Genomic DNA, 8,346 nt, shown 5'->3' on the forward strand with positions numbered 1-8,346 from the left:
TGTGTTTTCATGTTTTCCTCTTTCTTTAGTGTGTTTTGTAGCTGTTTGTGCATGTATAAGATCTGCAAATTTACAAAGCTCAAATTCTCCTTTCAAAAGATTTATTCTGTCTAATGCTGAAAACACTATAACTTTGGGCTGTCCCAGACGAAAAATGAGCATTGTGAAACAATCATGGACATTTCTGTGGTCATTGCTTCTAAACGTTGTACAGTGAGAGAGGTTCAAAGATGACCATTCATTACTTGTGACCAAAGATATCCTGCGACCATTGTTGGACAGTCATGATCGTCTCACAGTACGTTTTCTGTAGGGATGTCATACCAATACTTCGGTACCAAGTTGGTATCAACATTTTAAAATCCTGTAGGTACTTTCATTTCTATCAGATTATCAGAGCAAATCATTATTTTTTTTAACTTTTGTGAGAAGTAATTTTACAAAAAGGGAGTGATTCAGCGGTACTGCATCTTGTCTCTGGAATTAATTTAGTATCATAATGATTAATAAATGCACAAACAATTATCCGTCAACTTGATAAATGTTGCAGATGTGTTTTTCTATCCACAAACAAATGCCTAACTTGTGTGCAAAATTAAGAATTAAATGAATGTGCAGTAATTTGTACAAATAGACTTTTTTTTATTTTCTTTTGTATTAGTCTATCATTTGCACATGCCAAAAAGATGCACACTGATAAATCAGGTCACACGTGCATTTATTGAGTCTACATCATTTGATTTATTTGGATTTTGAGACGTTCTTTTCATGGTTCTCAAGCATTTCACAACCCACACATAAACATCTGCCAGTAAATAAGCCTGGTGCTAATAATTAATGTGTGCATAACTGCCAGATGTGAATACAAAACTTCGATCTTGTATTAATGTTGGTTATAATTTGGGACTATGAGAATGTCCATCATTGCACGCTGATCAGGACATCTGCAAGTTTTAAACCGTCTAGGTTGCGCTCTGCAACAGCTGCTATAAGAGTTTTGAATCAACAATTCATCAGTTTTGACTGTGCTAAGTGCGTTATATTCTATGGACTTCACGATGTAACAATACTATCAGTGTTGGGGACAGTTACTTTGAAAAGTAATGTATTACAATAATGCGTTACTCCCTTAAAAAGTAACTAACTATGATACTTAGTTACGTTTTAAGAAAAGTAATGCGTCATGTTACTTTTGCCTTTCTTTTTCCTCACTTGGGCTGGGCTCTTGTTTTTTTCAGTTCTGTAAATGTAAACCCTTTCACACAAAAATGTAAGCCTCAAGTTGAGGTAAAAACGCAAATTCACACATGTACAGTAGAGGGCGCAGCTCAAACAAACCTTTCAGCTGTGCTGCTGTTCTAACAGAATAATAGGACAACTATTACTTCAATAAAAACTTAAAAATCGAAAGTATTTTTTGCCAGTGGCGGCTCCAGAGATTTTCGTTTGCAGGTGCTATGGGGATGCTCAACACTTAAGAGAAGGTGCTTTGAATTTTGTGGCGTCATTATGGCATTATGGAGTCGCATTGGACCACCCTGGTATAAACTAATGCGTACACACCCGCATAATATATATATATATATATATATATATATATATATATATATATATATATAATATATACCTGCAGCCCAGACCGTAACCATAGTTGCCTGGGCTTTGGGCTCTTTTTTTATTTAATTTTTTTGGCAAGTGGCGTTAAAAATATCGAGTCGGGTTGCGGTTTTTGGGCTTATTTTAAATGTGGTTGCTTGTTAGGAAAATATGACAAGCAACTTCTTTCCTTTACATTTATGATCACTGATCCAATACATTGCCTGACACTGTCTTCTCACAGCTAATGGCCATTCATTGCAACCATACAACTGCTGTAATTCGTCCTCATACATCCCGCCTCGCCCCTCATTGAAGAAAAATCGCGTTCAGCGTGCAGACATGTGATGTGACCATAGACTGGGATGTTATAAATAAATGCATGTAATGATAGTTCGTAGACGTAAATAGACGAATACACTTTTTGTAAACTATGCAACCAGCAGTGATGTACAGAGATGGAGGAAACAGCGAGAGGCACCTAATTTACTGATTTTATTTTTTTAATGATAATAATTTATTTAATTTATAATGCACTTTTTCATCCTGAAAAATCTCAATGTGTTTATTATTACAGGGCAGACTATTATAAAATAATAAAATAAAATGTGTGTATGTTCACCACTGCTAATATGTGTGCACTAACTCCGACAATGGGTTACCATAATTAGCCTTCATGTCACTTTTTCTCTTTTTCCATCTACAAACCTCTTCTGTTCACAGCCTTTATTGCAATTTGAAGAATTTTGTAATATCACTTCTGTTTTTGCTTTTCAAACTCCGAAAGGTTTCAATTTAATAGCAGGCTCATTTATTGATAAATTATGGATCATAAATTATATTGATGATGATAATAAATAATATAGTAATATTGGGCTTGTTTTTGAAGCTGCGGTTGCTTATTTTTCTCGCAAGAGTTGGCAACACTGACCGTAACGTTAGCATCCTCAATGGAAATCGCCGCCGCCGATTCTCCATCTTTAAGTTCATCCCCAGGATTATCTTGTTCTTGAGGCTCTGTGACGACGAGTGTTGTGTCTGCACCTTAACAGTCTCATTTCCCGTTTCAGGATATGACTCAGAATGTGGATGTTTAGGGAGCAAAAAACAATCCATTTTAGTGTAACATTACTTTACTTTGCTAAAACTCGCTATCAAAAACAAGCTCAAATGAGTTAAGGTCAGAGGTTCGCGGGCGCCAAGCCCATTCGCCAAATATGATCACCCTTTCGGGTCTCATGTTATTTTTAGACTAAAATATATATAATTTTAAATTATTATTTAATTCCTATTTTAAAAACATGAGAGAGAATATTCAAACATGACATTATAATATAAATATAAAAAAATTTCTGACATTTCTTGGGGGTGCTGGGCATGTGCTATGGCTAATATAGGGGGAGCTGCAGCATCACCTAACCCCCCCCCCCCCTGGCGCCGCCACTGTTTTTTGCTCATAGTTTAACTGAATCATCGATGGTCAGCAGCAAGACATTGGTCAATAAAGTGAGATTAAATGCATACAAGTTGTTATTGTTGTTAACCCGGTACCCAATCGATCCGGTATGGAAGTTATATTCGTGATTCGCATAATGAATTTAGCAAAAAGATTAAGTCAGATGCCCTTCCTGACACAACCCTCTCTATTTATCTGGGCTTGGGACCGGCACAAAAGGTACAATGGCGTGTGACCTCCTGTGGCTAGATTAGATTAAATGCATACAAGTATTTGTTTTATTTAATTATAGAAGGTTTGCAAAATATCCTGCTTTTGCATTTGTTTTTTTGTACTTTTTTGTACAAGTGAGATTAGTAGATGCTTATATTTAGTCTAGAACTTCAACATAATGTTTACACACACTGCCTCTGCACTAACTCTTGATTTTTCTCAACATGGGGACAAGAGGGCTGTCAGTCAAATAAATGTGGAAAAGTGACTTGCATTACTTTTTTGAAAGAAATGTGTTACTTTACTAGTTACTTGAAAAAGTAATCTGATTACTTTACTCAAGTTACTTGTAATACGTCACCCCCAACACTGGTTACTATAGTTCTGTCAAAGCGCAACACAAAGACAAGCGTATTTGTTGTTATTTTGTTAGTGGTTTATGGTCATACCTGCAACTAGTCGCTTTTCTGCGAAATTCGCTGTTTTTGATCAAATTGTCATTTTATGGGGGAGGGGTGAAGTTAAACTCATTAACTTATCAATAATAATTGGTAATGTGCTAATTTCCTCAAGACTGTAGTGACATCTCAAGCTGTCGCAATCTTTTTTTGGTGCTCTAATTTGGTGTGACCTATTTTAACAGTCTATGGGTGTGACATTAACAGATCACTGTAGCCCTCAGTTCAAGCAAACTGCAGTCCGGTGCGCACGACATGAACCAATCACCTCTGCTTTACAGCACAAACACAGGGCTGTCTGTAAAGCCTAGTTCAGACTGCACGATTTTCAAACTCGTCGGGTCACTGCTCTGTTCACTCTGCATGACTATCTGGGGTATCATTCAGTCACTGCTGTGTTCACACTGCACGATGGTTTGACGACAGAGGAGTTCACACTGCATGACTGAACAAGAGGAAGAATCGCCGACAACGCTCTCTCTCTCCGGTGCGCAAACTATGTTTCCCAAACACACGTGCGATGTGACAAGTAAACAACGCGAGATCACACGTGCGTCAGACCGGAGTTCTCGCGCAAGACTTTGAATTGTTATTTAAAATGATAAACTGCACAACGTTTGCTTCAAACTGTATGTGCGCTGATTTGTAGAGAAAAAGAAAAAAGATTATGGCGGAAGAAATTGTTGGAGAGAGGGAGCCAGGATTGTGTTCTGCAAAGACAGTTTGAGGTAAATAAACAATTTTGTAATGTGCTGCTGCTGTGGCTGGATGTGCAAATGTTTGGCCTTTGTTTCTGTTTGATAGAATTGTAAATATATCTATTAAAATACTGATATTCTGCTCTATAACTACTCCCTGAACGTCCTGCTGCCCTGTATCTCACTCTTTCATTGGCTGTCGGTCATCGCCGATGTAATTTTCAGTCAGAACGCTGTTCACACAGCAGGAGTTTGAATCGCCGACAGGTCCAGATATTTAGCATGCCAAATATCTCACCGGCGTCGGCGACTTGTCAGCGATTCTCTCTGATCGCGTCTTTGATTATTCACACTGCGTGATTGTCACTCGCGTGCACGAGCACCGATTTGCCTGTGATCTCGGGCATTTGTCGGCGATTTCGCAAAACCTGTCGGCAACTCAAAATCGGGGCAAAAATCGGGCAGTGTGAACTAGGCTTAAGGGCTCGACATTAATCTTTGTCTGGGACAAATGACAGAGGGATTTACTTTCCAGACCGGACAAATAAAATATTACAATAACCAGAAACGCAAGAATTATTCAGATTTTTGTTTTATTATATTCAATGTAAACAGCGATTGATAATGGATTGTATCTCTGGTAACAAAGTTCAGTTGAGGCTCGCGCTGCCAGTCTTTTTGTCAGAGACATTCGTGGAGAAATCAAAACAATTGAGCAGCAATATAAACTCGCAGAAGAATCATACTGGGGTAAAACTGAGTTTTTTATGATATTGTTAATAACACAAGTCGACTTTTCAAATACAATGCAATTGTAAATTGTTTAGCATGGCGTAGTTCAATAAACAAGTAGCCTCATTAATATTAAGTTACTTACATTTTAGACTCAAACAACTTTTTGTTCTATTAACGTTTTTGTTCTATTTCACCCATTATTTCACCAACGAAAATAGTTCCAAAGGAAATCAACACTCAACGCGGCTTTGTTACTGAATGATTGAGCGTTTTGAATTTATCATTTGAATGAACGACTCAATGACTTACTCATTAATACAGTCACTTGCTGCCACCTATTGGCGGTTTAGTTTATGTTTAAAAGTATCATTTCATTTTTTTATTTGTATATTCAAACATTTAGATCAATCTCATATCATTATTTATTGCCGCTGTATTTAAATTTTTTACTTATTAAATTATTTAATTTGATTGGTAACATTCCTATATTGTCTTATTAAAATGTATGCATCATCTTTAATGTTAAATTCTTACATTTGATTAATAAATTCAGTTATAATAATAAGATGTAAAAAAAAATGGCCTTTATAAAATTAATTAACACCCTTGGGTTGAATATTACAAATATGCAGATTTAAGTAGGCATATGTAAAAGCTGATAGAACACTGATGAGACTACTTCAGAATCAATATATTTATACCACCAAAAATCCCCCCATACATTGTACAGTACATACAATTTGTTATGTACTCTACCTGATCAACAATTTTGATGAAGTTAATCAATATCAGATCCAATTATTAAATTTGTGACAATGCCCAGCGCTATTAGGTTAAATGTTTTTTACTTGAAGCGAATGTTATCTTTTACCTTTATTTTCTTGTCAGAGTTCACCAAAATGTTCACATGTTAAAAACACAATTTTCTACTTAGGAGGCAATTCCCCAGATCCCCCTAAAATAATTTAAATCAGAAACGTCACCTTTTTCACCATTTGTCAGTTTGCAGGTATGATTGTACATTATCAATAAATTACTCATTTTGGCAGTGGTGTGTGCATTAAAGTGTGTGAAATGCCTGCTAATTACGTAGTTTTTTCCCCCCTATCTCTTATATGGTTTGCACTAAATTGGTTTTTGCCCCTTATTCGTGTCTCATCCCAGGTTTCTGAAGTGGCTTTTGAATGAATAAAGACCCAGTGCTGAGGGAGAGTATAAAGTCTCTCTTTCATTAAAGGCTGCAACATGATTTGAACCAATGAGAGAGAGATTTCATCAAACAGCTCATGGTATAGGAATGATAAACAATGGGAAACAAATCTAAATATGGTTATCTCTTAGTCAGATATCCAGGCCTTCCTTGAGCTCCTGAAGATCTCGTAATAGAAAATAGCAGGGACCATTTTCTAACTCCCAGTCACTCCACTGTTCCTTATATTGAATGGTTCCAGCAGATAATGTAAACCATAGATTCATCAGAGAGAGGGACAATAGACCGTCTGAACACTTCTCTTCCATGCTGAGACCAACATAAAATCTGTCAATTGGCTTATTCTTACTGTTGACGTTGAAAATTATGTATTTCGGAGGGTTAAGTCAATTAATTTCTGGATTGCTGGTTTTACAGTTTCCAACTGGGCATTTTAGTCATATTTGCTAATTCTCTTTAAAGTATTTGCCCTGTTTTGATTAATTTTCCTGATTTATTTATTTATTTTTGCACTTTTTCCTTTTTTTTCTTTTTTTTTGCAAGATTCATTCAGTGTTTCCCATTAATGACTCTGTGCCGCCAATGTTTCACAATGAACCGGAAATGTAAAACATAACCCAACATAAAAGGTCTGTAATGTTGTATTTTATATTTATGCCTTTATAAAACAGCAAAAGACTGATTTAACTAAGGGAGTCTGTTTGTGCTGAGCACTTTGCTTACAGCTGGTGATCTGGTGTTTTTTTTTTTTTTTTTCAAAATAAAAGCTCAAGGGTTTTCCTCTTGAAAGTGAAGAAATTAGGATGAAAGTATTCCAATTTCCCTATACTGTAGTGTAAAGTAAAATATACATATGAAATATTAATTTTCATTTATTTTATAATATATGGATATTACATCATGGGAATAATTCTATAGTATTTTAACAATTTTTTGGCAACTTAAAACCAGTGTCAACGTAGACTCAGATTTATATCACAACTAAGAAAGTTATTTGAGCCCTCTTTAATGTCCAGGTACAAGCCAAGCTTTTTCTTTGATCAATTTGCACTCTGTATGGGTTAAAGCTCTTAATTTTGAGCTCTCAAAGGGCATTTAACCTTAAACTGTACAAAATGTTCTTCCAGGGGGCTTCCCCCAAACCCCCAGAGACAGATGTCCTCCTAACATATCTTTACAAAATCCGGTGGGAAAAACGGATCATTTTATCTTTACTCCAGCCTAGTAAAACAACATGCCCTTTTAAGTCAGTAAAGCGGTTAAAGCCAAATTAAATGTTATTGCACAAACTAGATTTTGGCTAAGGCCAGAATATTTACAATGCCTGGCTCCGCCCCTTGCAGATACATTAGTTTAAAGCAAAATCATTTACAAATACTGTTGTTTTTTGTTTTTTGCCCCCGCGGGAAAAAAGTTCAGGTGCAGGATTTTTTTTTTTTTTTTTTTGCTTTAACCCCTATGGACGATATTTTAACACTATTTTTTAAGAAATCTTTAATGCTGAAATATACAACTGTCTTTTATATAATTATGCAGGTCCATGTTGTAATGGTTTAACTTCTAATCATCTTGTAATGAATGTCACTTCAGGTCTACTTTCTGAGAACGAATTATCTTATGCAGTAAAGACAGAACAATATAATGCAAGCACTGTAAAAGGACAAACTCAACTACGTCACACAGATATCATGAAACAATACGAGAGATATATCATCATGTTTTATAATACGTGGCCCGAGACTCATCACACCCCGCCCTAATGCCTTCTACAGTCAAGAGGAACATTTAAAGTAGTGGGTTCATCTCACTAAATCTTACCCTATTTATTCCACACAGTATATGTGTGTTTGAGAACATGAATAAGAGTTTTACAGCAGGATTTCTAATGATTTTGCTGTTCTGTGATTAATTTTTCTCTCCAGTCAGAGTCGGTCATGTATCGAATCCAGAAAAACCTGTTAGAAGACACACACACTTTTC

The sequence above is a fragment of the Pseudorasbora parva genome, chromosome 8, assembly GCF_024679245.1.
Source record: "Pseudorasbora parva isolate DD20220531a chromosome 8, ASM2467924v1, whole genome shotgun sequence".
NCBI lineage: Eukaryota > Metazoa > Chordata > Actinopteri > Cypriniformes > Gobionidae > Pseudorasbora > Pseudorasbora parva.